The 15,615-nt window shown below is 45.9% G+C and overlaps 1 protein-coding gene and 1 long non-coding RNA gene across 3 annotated transcripts in view; one reads left to right on the top strand and one right to left on the bottom strand.

The window, feature by feature from the left end:
• The window catches only part of mapre3b (microtubule-associated protein, RP/EB family, member 3b), a 54,495-nt gene extending 51,478 nt beyond the window's left edge, over positions 1-3,017 (bottom strand). The window contains exon 1 of the mRNA XM_078399359.1: positions 2,877-3,017. The gene's annotated coding sequence lies outside the window, so the exon portion shown is untranslated. The remainder of the gene's footprint in view (positions 1-2,876) is intronic.
• Positions 2,894-15,368, top strand: LOC144593584 (uncharacterized). 2 transcript variants are annotated; one of them, XR_013547269.1, is made up of 4 exons: positions 2,894-3,131; positions 6,262-6,451; positions 9,491-9,660; positions 14,790-15,368. It is a non-coding gene; the product is annotated as an uncharacterized LOC144593584 (long non-coding RNA). The 2 variants fall into 2 exon arrangements; XR_013547270.1 differs by having other exon boundaries at positions 2,895-3,117.
• Positions 15,369-15,615: the final 247 nt, after the last annotated feature.

The raw sequence follows: 15,615 nt of genomic DNA on the forward strand, positions 1-15,615 counted from the left end.
GCTGTCGTCATGTTATCGCCATCTTGAGTCTCCTCCGCGCATGCGTACATTCGCGCAAGTCATTCAATATGCATATCATATTCTTATACACAACACTCCTCCCCCTTTAACTTGGAGGCGGGTAACACAATTTCATCTTCACTGTATATGATCTTTTACACAAATCCATACTCTGTGACACCAAAACTTATGAAATTTATTTTCCAAAACTTAGCTTGTACAAGTGACTTCTTGTCGCCTACTAAATCAATTAACCTCACTCAGTTCACAACTTTAAACCGGTCTTGGATATATTCTTTAGTGAGAATATTCCTCTTCTCTTATGTATAATAAATGTAATGTAACTCACAAAACAACATGATCTGTGATCCCAGGTGCAATGTGTAAAACCACAATGTGTATATAATTGAACAAATACACTCTGAAGGGTCTCGACCCTAAACGTCACCCATTCCTTCTCTCCCGAGATGCTGCCTGACCTGCTGTTACTCCAGCATTTTGTGAATATATTGATTTGTACCAACAACTGCAGTTATTTTCTTATACTATATGAATAAATACACTTCTTCAAATAGTATTATGAAAATCGTCTTACAATTAGATTAATCAAAACACCATATATCAAAACCTGTAATATTACTAATGGATTATCTTGAAATCAACTACACCCATACCCATGTCTAAAGTCACATAATATCAAACAATAGACCTGCATATCGTAACTAAAATGTGTGACAAACAAAATACATGACACATTGCTTTGTGTATATGTAGGTTCGTTTATAAAGAACAAAATCATCAAATCTTTTAGGTGTTCTTGTAGTTCTATTAGACGCGTCTATCTGTGTGTTGGATTTTTCATGTGTTCTGAAATATCAGGCTCTGGTTGTGATGTTGTGTTATCACTGTGGATATCAGGTTCATTACTCTCTGAAGTGCTTTCAGGATCTACACCATTTGGGGTGCCTTCAGGATCTACACCCACAGTTGGAGTTGACAGAACTATCGGTGGCTCCTCGCTTGGTTGAACCACTTCTCCTTGTTGGAAGTTGGTGTTTTCGTCACCTTTTGGCAAGTACGCTCTCATTTGATCGACATGACGACGAACGACTCTTCCCTCACTCAACTTTACATTGTACAGGACTTCACTGATGACTTCTGCTATCATTCCGTAAAGCCAAGTGGGACCTGATGTAAAATGACCATGACATGATCATTCACATCAAAGACTCGCTTCTTGCTTCCTCGATCTGCTGCCTGTTTCATTGGAGGCTTGCTTCCTTCGAACAGTTTTGCTGAGATCGGGTCGCAGACTGCCAAGTTTAGTGCGGATCTTTCATTTGAACATCAGTTCACTGGGTGACTTCCCAGTCGTTCCTTGAGGTGTGACTCGGTACGTCAGCAAGAACTTCTGGATCTTTACTTCCAGGTCTGATTCTTTTCCTTTCTTCACACCTGCTTTCATCGTCTGTACCCCTCTTTCTGCTAGTCCGTTGCTGGACGGGTGCTTGGGTGATGTTTGAATGTGGCAGATGTTGTTGCTGCTGAGGAAGTTGGCAAATTCTTCAGACACAAACTGCGTACCGTTGTCTGTGACCACCGTTTCTGGTAACCCATGAGGTGCAAACAACCGCCTCAGGGCAATCACTGTTGTTGCTGCTGTTGCGTGTTTCACCCGAATGACTTCAATCCATTTGTTGTGAGCATCGACCACAATCAGCACATTCTCATTGTCGAGGCTGGCAGAGTCATAGTGAATTCTACTCCACGGTCTCTCAGGGAACTCCCATGGATGGATTGGGGCTGCAACAGGACTATGCTGACAGCTTAGACAACTTCTCACTTGTTGTTCCAACTCTTTGTTGATTCCTGGCCACCAGACGTATGATCTTGCTAATGCCTTCATTTTCACAATGCCAGGGTCTGCTCTCGGCTTCTCGTCGTCGGTGGCGGTTGCTGGTGACAAGATGGCGGCGGCTGGACTTGGGCCATGGGCTGCACGGCACTGGAAACTCAATAATAAGCGAACACAATTGATGGTCTGCTGGCTATAGGCCGATTTGATGAGCTGCTCTGCACAGCTACAGTACTACTTGTACGGTAGGTTGTATCGATGGAGTGACGTGCACTCGGCGATCGTGTGTTCCATGATTCCAGTCTAAAATTTGCGGCGAAGTTTCCAAATACATAACGCGTTATTAACTTCATGTCCGGTCGTGAGAAAAGCTTCAAATTGACCGCAATACTGTTCCTGTTAGAGGAATCCCATCCTCGTCGCCAAATTGTTATGTATTTGTGCTGGAATCTGACTCAGAATAAAACTCGGAACACACAAGTATTTAAACGTGCTGTTGCCATGTTATCACCATCTGGTGTCTCCCCCGCGCATGCGTACATTCGCGCAAGTCATTCAATATACATATCATATTCTTATACACAACAGAGCAGAGCAGAGCAGAGGGAGTGGATGGCGGTGTGCTCGATGCAGTGATGAGCCGGGACAGGGCAGGGGGCGGCCTCGCTGCTGTCGACGCCCGAAGCTGCCGTTTATTTTTGAATGGCTCCGACTGTGTGCGGGGCCGCCGCGCTGTTATTTAACGCCGAGCAGCCCGGCCTGGGGTGACGGAGCGGGGGGTGAGGAGAGGAGCAGACACACCACCCCCTCCCACCTCGATCTCCGAGAAGCCCGGCGTGGATGGGGAGGAGGAGGCCGAGGGGAGGTGGCGGGGGAGGGGAGGGGAGGGGGGGGTGGTGGGGGAGGGGGGGGTGGTGGGGGAGGGGGGGGTGGTGGGGGAGGGGAGGGGAGGGGGGGGTGGTGGGGGAGGGGAGGAGAGGGGAGGGGGGGCTGCGGGACGGGAGGCGGCTGCGGGACTCACCGTTTGCTGCAGGTCTGAAGCTGTGCTCAGGCCGCCGTCTCCCGATCAACGCAGCGCACCGAGTCCGCACTGCGCATGCGCGCTCTGGCCGGGAGGGGGGAATGTGCGGCCCCGAGCGCTGCGGCACTGACTCCGGTGGATGGCGGGCGGGCGCGCGCACTCCTCGCCTCCCCGCTCCGCCCGCGCACGTTCCGTTGGATGGACAGCGCGAGGCCCGCTGCAGCACATCGCCAGCAACAAAGTGAGAGCTGACAGGTCGTGAAGTATTGAGTCGCTTTTGATATTTAAAAAAAATTATAGCCACATGCAATAATATTGGTGTCACAAATGCAAATGTAAAACGTAACTTGCAGCCAGCTGCCTGACCAGCAGCAAATGAAAGATCGCATCTCTTTCGCTGAATCGTGGCTGCACACACTGGAAGCTTTCTCTGCTCATTAAATCTTTTCAGGGGATAATTTATGGTTGACTTTGCTAGTCTCTTCCGAGTGCTCGCAGACCAGAGTACGCCAGCTAAGATACATAAAGGCTGGCAGGTGGATGGATTTCTTCCCTACGCAACCACTATCTTGTATTTGGGGGGGGGTGGGGTGGTGTGTGGGGGGGGGGGGGGGGGGGGTGGGGTGGTGTGGGGGGGGGGGGGGGTGGGGTGGTGTGGGGTGGGGGGGAGAGAGGAGTGCTGGAGAAACTGTCGAGGAGCTGTCACCGCGTCAGGCAGCATCTGTGGAGAACATGGACTGGTGACGTTTTGGGTCGGATCCTTCTTCAGTGTGATTATAAGGAGGGAGAACACTGGAAGAGAAGAGTGGCAGAGTCTGAAGAAGGGTCTCGACCCGAAACGTCACCCATTCCTTCTCTCCCGAGATGCTGCCTGACCTGCTGAGTTACTCCAGCATTTTGTGAATAAATCGATTTGTACCAGCATCTGCAGTTATTTTCTTATACTAGTGGCAGAGTGAGTAAAGCCTGACGGATAATAGGTGGATACAGATACGGTGTGGGGGTTGACAGGCAGATGGTTGGACAAAGACAGTAGGAGAAAAGACAGAAGATGTGAGACAAAAAGATTGACAAGACACAAATTGCGAAGATAGAGAAAGTAATATACTTGGAAGGCGAGGAGGGGAAAATAGGTGCGAGTACAGATGGGGCACAGGGGAGAGAAAGGATGTGGGGAAAGAAGAGAGGTAGGTTGGCCTAACTAAAATTGGAGAATTCAATGTTCCGACCGATGGGTTGTAAGCTACCCAGACGGAATATGGGGTGCTGTTCCCCCCATAGAAGAAACACACGTGGCACTTGCTCCTTGCATTGTTATAAGTCATGCTTATTCCTTTCCTCCATTCCAAAAGTTGAAAGTACTGATATGCCAGAATGTGTAATGCTGGTGGTTCCAACCTCTTCACCAGGAAAAGCTACGGTAAACATTTACAATGTATTTCATTCGCACCTTTAAAGAAAGACATTTTGAACATTATCCACATCTGCTTATGTGCATCTTTACTGTGAGAAGGAAGAGATTGAATTTGGAAAAATAAATGTATTGAATTCACGACCCTCTTTTGATATTTTGGGGATTTAAAGCACCATTTAATAATCTTGTTACAAATGCAAACTTGAAAGGTAACTTGTAGCCAGTTATCCCACAGACAGAAAATAAAATATTGTATTTCTTTAAATGGAATAGTGGCCTGTGTGCACCAAATGTTCTCCTTGCTCATTAAGTCATTTTCAGGGGATGATTTATGTCCACCTCCATTGGGAAATAGAGCAGTGGTTTGTTGCTTTGTCAACGGACACAGCAGCCCTCTTTGTACTGCTCTGAAATATCATTCCAGATTATGTGCTGAGATCATAGAATGGCATTCGAATCAATTATATGATTGAACAGTGAGAATGTTGTCAATGACACAAGCAGGCACAATACAGAACAATCATCAAGAAAACAAAAGATGGCTACTCATTGTATGGTCGCACCAAATATATGAACCAATTCAAATTCAGACGAAAGGCACTGTAAAGGCTGTTTAAGCATAATTAGGGCACAGTGTTTATTTACAACTGTGAAGAACTTATCTTGGAATTGTGTTTGCATATGGAACTTTGCAGTAATAAGTTAAAATGGTGGTAATCGGAAAGGTGAAGAGACAAGATGAAAAACAGCTTTTAGTGCCAAATATATATAAGCAAACCATTCTTTCAGCGTTATAAACATTAAAAGATCAGATCGTATGTTTTGAATAATCACTTACGGTACAGGAACAACAGCCCCCCTGCACATAAGATGTAAAATGATTTGTGAGTCTATGGAATGAATTGAATAGTAGCTGTAAACAAACAAAGTTTTGTTTTGCGATACAGCGTGGAAACCGACACCGACCCACTGAGTCGACGCCAACGTTCGATCACCCGTTCTATATTATCCCAGTTTCGCAACCTACGCACTAGGGGCAATTTATAGAAGCCAATTAACCTACAAACCTGCAAGTCTTTGGAATGTGTGAGGAAACTAGAGCAGCCAGAGAAAACCCACATGGTCACAGAGAGAACGCGCAAACGCTGCACACAGGCAGCATCTGCAGTGAGGATCGAACCTGGGTCTTCTGGCGCTGGCAACTCTACTGCTGTGCCACTGTGTTGAATTTATGACAGAGAGTTGAGAGAATGAAGTTTTGAAAGGCATCGGTAATCATTGTACTGGAGACATTGGGGATAAGGGAGTAAAATAGTCAAAAAATAGGCTCAAGTGATGTACTTATTGAAAACAAAAAAAAGGAAACACATAGAATTAGGATACAGGATTAACATGATTTCAGATGCGGATGATATCCTGCAAAGTACCTTGGTTTCTTCAAAGTGATGTACTCTTGCATGTGGTAGGTCCTGAACCATTGGCAACTTAGACAGTCTGAAGAAGGGTCTCGACCCAAAACGTCACCCATTCCTTCTCTCCAGAGATGCTGTCTGTGCCGCTGAGTTACTCCAGCATTGTGTGCTTATCTTAGACATCCATGAGGTGTTTTACACATCTTTACATAAAAGTATGCTGATTAAACTCACCACCATGGGGTGACAAGCAACTGGAGCAAAATGATAAGAAACTAGTTGAAAGAAATAAGATGTTACTGTTTGAGAAAGGAGGTGTTGTAATAGGGCATGGTAAAAAGTCGAGTGGAGTGTTCCAGATTTGAGCATGGGAGAGTGCCTCTTCTGACTCACACCGGTGACTTCACATTGAGGTTTCCATGTAATTTTCAGTTATCAAACATCTAACTACTGTATATTACCCGTCTCGGGAGCTGTGTTGAAAAGGCGAATGACTCAGTGTAGAAGCACAACATTATTCCATTTCATTCTCTGACTTCCTTCTTTGATCTCATTTCAGCTATTTGGCTTGGATCCTCTCATCAGTGGCCAAGTGGAGCATCTACACCTGATGCCAGTCACATGGCAGGGGTGGATTCAGATGATGGGCTTGTCCTTCAGAACAGTAATACATGTGTGGCCTCTCACCCGAATACAGAAGGGGTTCAGCTTACATACTTGAGCTGCAACAATGGCTTTTTCAATGGCAGGTATCCATTCTGATTTATGGCATCCTTTCATGGGAAAACATCCAAAGGGTCTTGGCCCATTCTCACTGCATCTTTTCATTAAAATAAGTTTTCTAAATCTATAATGCAAACATTTTTCTTGCTAAAGTTTGGCCATTTTCATCAGGTGAGATGAATGGGACCTGCATGAGTTGGCAGATACAGGAATGTTTCAGTTTGTTAGTGTGGGTTAAAACTCAAATGTCCAAATGAATTCAAGACAGTCACAGCCATTTTGCCATTCCATTAAAGTTCTCATTTAGGCAAAATTTAAATATTGGGAGAGCACTTTGGAAATTTTAAGTGTGTCTACTCAAGTGATATTAATGTGTTATATAACAGAGAGCTGAGCAGCAGAAGTAAAAATTGCAAGTCAAATTTGATTGATTACCTTCAACTGAATAATTGGATTTTTCTACAAGGTTCAGTGAAATATCAACAACCAAAAAAATTGCTTGTCCAGTGTCAAAATATCAAAGAACTTTCAATGCTGCTTCCAATCAGTGGCAAGTCAGTTAAAATCAAATCAGTGAAAAAGTGATTTGGGCCTCTGGTGTCACTTCCTTCACCTGGCAGAAATCAGATGGGGAGCATTCAGTGTTGCCAACATTTGCATTGCATGCGTTCATTTGTTTTAAGATAGAAGATGGGCTACATCATGAAACAAAATATTGTCTGCCCTTTTGCTCTACAATTTTCCTAAAACCAGACATCCAAATTAATTTCAGGTTTGAGACATCCACTGTTTCTATTTTCATAGATGTTGCCTAACATGCTGAGTGTGTCTAACATTTTGAGATTTCACACTTCAGATTTCTAGCAAGCCCAGATTTTTTCATTGGTATCCAACATTGAGTCCTGGGAAATTTGAACCAGAATGACACTGAGATAGTCAGATAGTCACTCAAAAGGCATAAAGACATATAATTTTGTAGTCACTAGCTGATTCCCACCCATAAAAAATTGAAAGCCTGATAAGTCCAGTCTTAATTCAATTGTTAAATATTGCCATTTAACTGCAGCTGATCTGCATCAAAGAGCAGGTTGAAATTGTAGTGGAATTGGACTGATAAAGTTGCTGCAGTTCAGATCATGATCAGCCATGATCATGCAGTTCAGAGACTAATCTGGCTCTGAACTGTATTACTTGGTTTGACTTTGTAAAACAAAGTTTATCGGATCAGATATTGTTGTGCTCAGACGTGCACAACATGGATATTCCAGAGCAAAGGATTGGGGGAGACACATCCAGGCACAGAGGATTATTTGGTGTCCCAGGGTATTAACACCATCATCTGGAGACAAGGGAAGTATGCCTACTACACAGATTCAGAAAACTGAGATAATATATATTAGTATTCCAGAACCTGGGGCCACAGTCTAAGAATAAAGTGGAGGCCATTTAAAACTGAGATGAGAAAAAACTTTTTCACCCAGACAGTTGTGAACTTGTGGAATTCTCTGCCACAGAAGGCAGTGGAGGCCAATTCACTGGATGAATTTAAAAGAGAGTTAGATAGAGCTCTAGGTATTAGCGGAATCAAAGGATATGGGGATAAGCCAGGCACGGGTTACTGATTGTGGATGATCAGACATAATCACAATGAATGGTGATGCTGGCTCGAAGGGCCAAATGGTCTCCTCCTGCACCTATTTTAGAAACATAGAAAATAGGTGCAGGAGGAGGCCATTCGGCCCTTCGAGCCAGCACCGCCATTCATTGTGATCATGGCTGATCATTCACAATCAGCAACCTATACATAACTTCTCCCCATATCCCTTGATTCCACTAGCCCCCCGAGCTCTATCTAACTCTTTCTTAAATTCATCCTGTGATTTGGCCTCCACTGCCCTCTGTGGCAGAGAATTCCACAAATTCACAACTCTCTGGGTGAAAAAGTTCCTTCCCACCTCAGTTTTAAATGGCCTCCCTTTTATTCTAAGACTGTGGCCCCTGGTTCTGGAGTCCCCCAACATTGGGAACATTTTTCCTGCATCTAGCTTGTCCAGTCCTTTTATAATTTTATATGTCTCTATAAGATCCCCTCTCATCCTTCTAAACTCCAGTGAATACAAGCCTAGTCTTTTCAATCTTTCCTCATATGACAGTCCCGCCATCCCAGGGATCAATCTCGTGTATCTACGCTGCACTATGTTTATGTTTCTACCTAGATTTGTGACTGATGTTGCAAGTTTGTCAGTTATGTGTTGTGAATTAAAACTCAACCTTGAGATTAATTTTAAATCATTCTTGGACCATTCATATTGACTTATCGGCAAAGCTGGTTTAATGGTGAATTACAGAAACATATATGAACAGCCAACTATTACCTAAATAATTTACAGACATAATTGGCATACTGCAACATGTTTATCATCTTTTTGCTAACTTCTTTTAAGCCAAGTCTTCCTCTTGCTTTTAAAGTTTTCACTACATCGTGATCCCTCTGTCCTCTCACACGGACTAGAACTACAATGCAAAATGCCTGCGAGGCATTAGCTGTCAATTTCACTGTTCCCTCCCTCTATTAATCCTCACTCCATCTTAACAAACAGAACTCGGGATTCTTAAATGCAACACTGGCATTTTCATTAAATTTATGAGGGATAGAGGCATCATGAATGACAACATCCACCACTTCTTTGACTTCATCGCTTATACTTCTCCAGATCACACATCGTTGTACTTTACAACACTCCTTTATTGTTGGAGTAACTCAGCGGGACAGGCAGCATCTCTGACTCATATTTTGCTTGGGCAGCTTACAACCCAGCGGAATGAATATCGACTTCTCTAACTTCAAGTAACCCTTGCTCTGCCTCTCCATTCCTCCCCCATCCTAGTTCTACGACCAGTCTAACCGTCGGCTTGATTAAATTTTTATTTTTGTATGCTTCGTCAACAACTTACACTAGCTAACAATGAGATATGTTATATTTTCCTTGAACCCATCCCCTTTGATGTCATATTCACACCTTACCCTTCTTTATCTCTGTGTCTTCCTCTCCCCCGACTCTCAGCCTGAAGAAGGGACTCCACCCGAAACATCACCCATTCCTTCTATCCAGAGATGCTGCCTGTCCCGCTGAGTTACTCCAGCATTTGTGTCTGCAATGTAAACCAGCATCTGCAGTTCCTTCCTTTATTGTTGCTGGGAGAAAACCTTAAATATTTAATCAAATAGCACATTGTAAGTACTTTCATCACACTGCAGTATTGAAGGGTTGCTATCACTTTGGGAACGATTCATGGAAAGTTCACAACACAAGAGAGCATTCAGGCTTCAAAATCAATGTTGTCTACAGGTGTTAGACACAAAAAGCTGGAGTAACTCCAGGTTGGAAGGTTGCTTCTTGGTCTGGAGACCTGTAAATAGTGGTGTGCGTCAGGGTTCAGTGTTGGAACCATTATTATTTGTCATCTAAATCAATGATTTGGATGAGAACATACATGGCAAGATTAACAAGTTTGCAGATGATACAAAAGTGGATGGTTTAGCAGATAGTGAAGATGGTTGAGAAAAATTGCAGCAGGATCTTGATCGATTGACCAGGTGGGCTGAGGAATGGTTGATGGAGTTTAATACAGAGAAATGGGAGGTGCTACATGGAGGAAGCCTAACATGGGTAGGCCCTACAAAGTGAATGGTAGGGCTCTGTGGAGTGTTGTAGAACAGAGGGATCTGGGAGTGCAGGTGCATGGTTCCTTGAAGGTGGAGTTGCAGTTAGATAGGTGGTTAAAAAGGCTTTGAGTACAGAAGTTGGGAAATCATGTTGCAGTTGTGCAAAATGTTGGTGAGACCACATTTAGAGTTCTGGGCACCATATTATAGGACAGATATTGTCAAGCTGGAAAAGGTACAAAGAAGTTTTAAGGGGATGTTGCCTGGACTGGAGGGACTGAGCTATAGGGAGAGGTTGAGTAGGGTGGAACTATTCCTTGGAGCACAGGAGGATGAGGGGTGATCTTATAGAAGTGTATAAAATCATGAGAGGAATAGATTGGGTAGATGCACAGAGTCTCTTGCCCAGAGTAGGTGAATTGGGGACCAGAGAACATAGGTTTAAGGCAAAGGGAAAAAGATTTAATAGGAATCTGAAGAGTAACGTTTTCCACATAAAGGGTGGTGGGTGTATGGAACAAGCTGCCAGAGGAGGTAATTAAAACAAGAACTATCCCAATGTTTAAGAAACAGACAGGTACGTGGATAGGACAGGTTTGAAGGGATATACACCAAATGCGGACAGGTGGGACTAGTGTAGCTGGGACATGTTGGCTGGTGTGGGCAAATTGGGTCGAAGAGCCTGTTTCCACCCTGTATCATTCTGTGACTCTCCTAATCAGCGGGTCAGGCAGCATCTCTGGAGAAAAGGAATAGGTGATGTTTTGGGTCGAGACTGTTCTTCAGACCAAGTCAGCTGGAAAGGGAAACCGGGCAGGGGGAGAGGGGGATGGGATCTCATACAGGACAGAGCCATGTGAGAGGCTAGAAGTTGGTATGGAGGGTGGCGTAGGAACGGTTAGTGGACATAATAGGCAGATGAAAGGCGGAGAGCGAGGAAGGATGTTTGGTTTAAACTGCGCGTATTTTAATGCAAGGGGCCTGACGGGTAAGGCAGATGTGCTTAGGGCATGGATAGGGGGTACGAGCGACTGGGACGTTGTAGCCATGACTGAAACCTGGATAAGGGTGGGTCAGGACTGGCAGCTCAATGTTCCGGGGTTAAGGAGCTTCAGGAGAGACAGGGGTGAGGGAAAAAGTGGAGGGGGTGCGGTTGCATTGTTGGTTAAGGAGGATGTCATGGCTGTGTTCAGAGGTGGCATTACGGATGGTTCATCTAGTGAGGCTATATGGGTGGAGACGAGGAACAAGAAAGGGATGGTCACCTTGTTGGCGATGTACTACAAATCCCCGAATAATCAACGGGAATTGGAAGAACAAAAATGCAAGGAGATTGCAGACAGCTGCAGGTCAAATAAGGTTGTAGTAGGGGATTTAAAATTTCACAATATAGACTGGGAAAATCATAGTGTGAAGGGTTTAATTGGGGTACAATTCCTCAAGTGTTCAGGAGAGTTTTCTTAAGCAGTATGTAGAAGGTAGGGATGCCAACTTCCTCACTCCCAAATATGGGACAAGGTGACGTCTTGCCCCGCGCCCCACGTGACCTCACCCAACCAGTGGCCACGTGCTCCAGCTCCACCAATGGCGGCCGCCCGGGCAAGGAGGCGGGTTGCTAAGCAACCTCCGTTTGGCAGTGCCCGGGCCTCCACTGTCCAGAGATAGACTCAAAATGCTGGAGTAACTCAGCTGGTCAGGCAGCATCTCGGGAGAGAAAGAATCCTCAGTCTGAAGAAAGGTCTCGACCCGAAACGTCACCCATCTTCTGCTGGACCTCCATGAGGCGGGCGGCGAGGACTTCGTCATGGACAATGAGGGCAACAAAATTATCCACAAACTGAAGAAGGCGAAGAAGAGGAAGGCGCTCAATCCAGGATGCGAGAGGACGACGCCGTGGAGCAAGATGGTGACGAGCCAGGCCATCAACGCTCGGTGGAGGGGTGGATCCTGTTTGTGACCGGGGTCCACGAGGAAACCACCGAGGAGGACATCCACGACAAGTTTGCAGAGTACGGTGAGATCAAAACCTGCACCTCAACCTGGACTGGCGCACCAGCTACCTCAAAGGCTACAAGTAGTACAAGAAAATAACTGCAGATGCTGGTACAAATTGAAGGTATTTATTCACAAAATGCTGGAGTAACTCAGCAGGTCAGGCAGCATCTCGGGAGAGAAGGAATGGGTGACGTTTCGGGTCGAGACCCTTCTTCAGACTGATGTCAGGGGGGCGGAACAAAGGAAGGATATAGGTGGAGACAGGAAGATAGAGGGAGATCTGGGAAGGAGGAGGGGAAGAGAGGGACAGAGGAACTATCTAAAGTTGGAGAAGTCGATGTTCATACCACTGGGCTGCAAGCTGCCCAGGCGAAATATGAGGTGCTGTTCCTCCAATTTCCGGTGGGCCTCGCTATGGCACTGGAGGAGGCCCATGACAGAAAGGTCAGACTGGGAATGGGAGGGGGAGTTGAAGTGCTCGGCCTTCGGGAGATCAGTTTGGTCAATGCAGACCGAGCTCAGGTGTTGAGCGAAGCGATCGCCGAGCCTGCGCTTGGTTTCGCCGATATAAATAAGTTGACATCTAGAGCAGCGGATGCAATAGATGAGGTTGGAGGAGGTGCAGGTGAACCTTTGTCTCTTCTGGAAAGACTTTTTGGGTCCTTGGATGGAGTTGAGGGGGGAGATAAAGGGACAGGTGCTGCATCTCGTGCGGTTGCAGGGGAAAGTGCCCGGGGATGGGGTGGTTTGGGTAGGAAGGGACGAGTGGACCAGGGAGTTACGGAGGGAACGGTCTCTGCGGAACGCAGAGAGGGGAGGGGATGGGAAGATATGGCCAGTGGTGGGGTCCCGTTGTAGGTGATGGAAATGTTGGTGGATGATTTGTTGGATCCGCTGGCTGGTGGGGTGGAAGGTGAGAACGAGGGGGATTCTGTCCTTGTTGCGAGTGGGGGGAGGGGGAGCAAGAGCGGAGCTGTGGGATGTAGAAGAGACCCGAGTGAGAGCCTCATCTATAATGGAAGAGGGGAAGCCCCGTTTCCTGAAGAATGAGGACATCTCTGACGCCCTAGTGTAAAACACCTCAAAGGCTACGCTCTGATGGAGTCCGAGACCTAGGCTACAAGGAGGTGCAGGCAGCCATGGAGGGTTTGAACGGGTCGGAGCTGGTCGGGCAGCCCATCAGCATGGACTGGGGCTTCATCAGGGAGCCCCCTAGGAGCAAGAGGCGGAATGGCTGCAGGCGAAGCCCGGACCGGAAGCATCACAGAGCCGGGACGGAGTGCGGAGCGACCGATGGGATGGAGTGGCCCACACTGTGCCGGGGAGCGGGACGCGCACGCAGATCGCCATGCCCAAACTGAGCCATGCGTTACATCTTAGTCGGGACTGTCGTGGAACTGATTTGGATGAGAACATACAGGGCAAGATTAGCAAATTTGCTGACGATACAAAAGTGAGTGGTTTTTCAGATAAAGATAGTTATGAAAGATAGCAGCAGGATCTGGGTGAATTGGCCAGGTGGGCTGAGTAATGGTTGATGGAATTTAATTCAGATAAGTGTGAGGTGTTGCATTTTGGGTCGTCAAAAACAGTTAATGGTAAGCCTCTGGGTTGTGTTGGAGAGCAGAGTAATCTAGGAGTACAGGTGCATGGTTCCTTGAAGGTCGTCGCAGGTAGATAAGGTGGTCAAAAAGGCTTTTGGCACTGGGCTTCATCAGTTAGAGTATGGAGTATAGAAGTTGGGAGGTCATGTTGCAGTTATATAAGACGGTGGGATCGCATTTAGAATATTGTGTTCAGTTCTGGGCACCATGTTATAGGATATTGTCAAGCTTGAAAGGGTTCAGAAAAGATTTGAGGATGTTGCCAGGACTAAAGGGTGTGAGCTATCCATGGAGCGTAGGAGGATGAGGGGTGATCTTATAGAGGTGTACAAAATCATGAGGGGAATAGATCGGGTAGATGCACAGAGTCTCTTGCCCAGAGTAGGGGAATAGAGGACCAGAGGACATAGGTTCAAGATGAAGGGGAAAAGATTTAATAGGAATCCGAGGGGTAACTTTTTCCACACAAAGGGTGGTGGGTGTATGGAACAAACTGCCAGAGGAGGTAGTTGAGGCTGAGACTATTCCATCATTTCAGAAAGAGTTAGACAGGTACATGGATAGGGCAGATTTGGAGGGATCTGGACCAAGCAAGTGGGACTAGTGTAGCAGGGACTTTGTGGGCCGGTGTGGGTGAGTTGGGCCGAAGAGCCTGTTTCCACACTGTATCACTCTATGACTCTAAGAGACAAAAATTATGACATAGAAAGACATAGAACAAATGAATGGAAGATTTGCAAAAAAGTAACGATGACCAAGAAAATGGTCCATTGTTGGTTGTGGGTTTGGTGATAATGAGTTAGACAATGTAACTGAATATGACGATAGTGAAATTAGTACGACAACTAGGGTGGGGGAAGGATGGAGAGGGGATGCAAGGGTTACTTGAAGTTAGGGAAAACAATATTCATACTGCTGGGTTGTAAGCTGCCCAAGTGAAATAAGAGGTGTACAAGTGTCTGTATGGAGTTTGTACATTCTCCTTCTGGGGCACACCAGGAGACCAGTCAAAGCTGATCTACCGAGTGCGACTTTGGAATGGTTTTTATATTGTCAGATGACAAGATTACACAGAAACTCGATTAACAGTCAAACTAGGTTTTGATTACAGAATGGAGCTCAGTCGGAAGCCCGCAGGCCCCTGGATGGGGGCCGACATCGGGAGCTCCGGCAGCGGCAGAGGCAACGTGTTCGCCCGCCCCGAATCGCGGGGCTTGGGTCGGCCCGCCACGGACCTTTCACCATCCGGCGCGGCCTGAAATAGGCCGCGGGATTTTTTTTCACCGCCCAGCGGGGGCTTCAATATCGGGAGCCCCGACCGCCCCGACGTGGCAACTCCAACAGCCTGACCGCGGGACAAGACGGCAGGGAAGAGAAAAAGACATTCTGGCCTTCCATCACAGTGAGGAGGGACTGGAGGAGACTCACTGTGATGGATGTTTCTTTTTGTTTGGTGTTAGTTGTGATTGTATGTGTTATTGCATTTTTATTGATTAATCTTATTGGTCTTATTGTTCAACTGCGGGTAATGTTTCATTTTACTACACATTTATGTGTATGTAACAAATAAACGACTATTGATTGACTATTGAGTTGACAAGATTACTCCGAAATTTTATAAGCAGTAAAATGAGGTTTTGATTGTAGAATGAAGCTTACAGACTTAATTAGGTAACAAACAGATTAAAATTATTATCCAGAAGTCATTGACTGTAGTCCCAATTGTCTATTAAAACGCTATAAGTAATGAAGTTCCTGAAACTTGGGTGTTGTCACCGCTGCATTCGATGTCCCTACTTTTAGTCTTTGTCTGTTGTTCTCTGGCACCACATTAGCACAATCCACAACCCTATTTACTAGTTATTATCCCTCACTATTCTTTCCCTACAACACTTCCTCCCAAAAAACTCAATTGAATTAGTGA

This window comes from Rhinoraja longicauda, chromosome 5, assembly GCF_053455715.1.
Source record: "Rhinoraja longicauda isolate Sanriku21f chromosome 5, sRhiLon1.1, whole genome shotgun sequence".
Classification (NCBI taxonomy): Eukaryota; Metazoa; Chordata; class Chondrichthyes; order Rajiformes; family Arhynchobatidae; genus Rhinoraja; species Rhinoraja longicauda.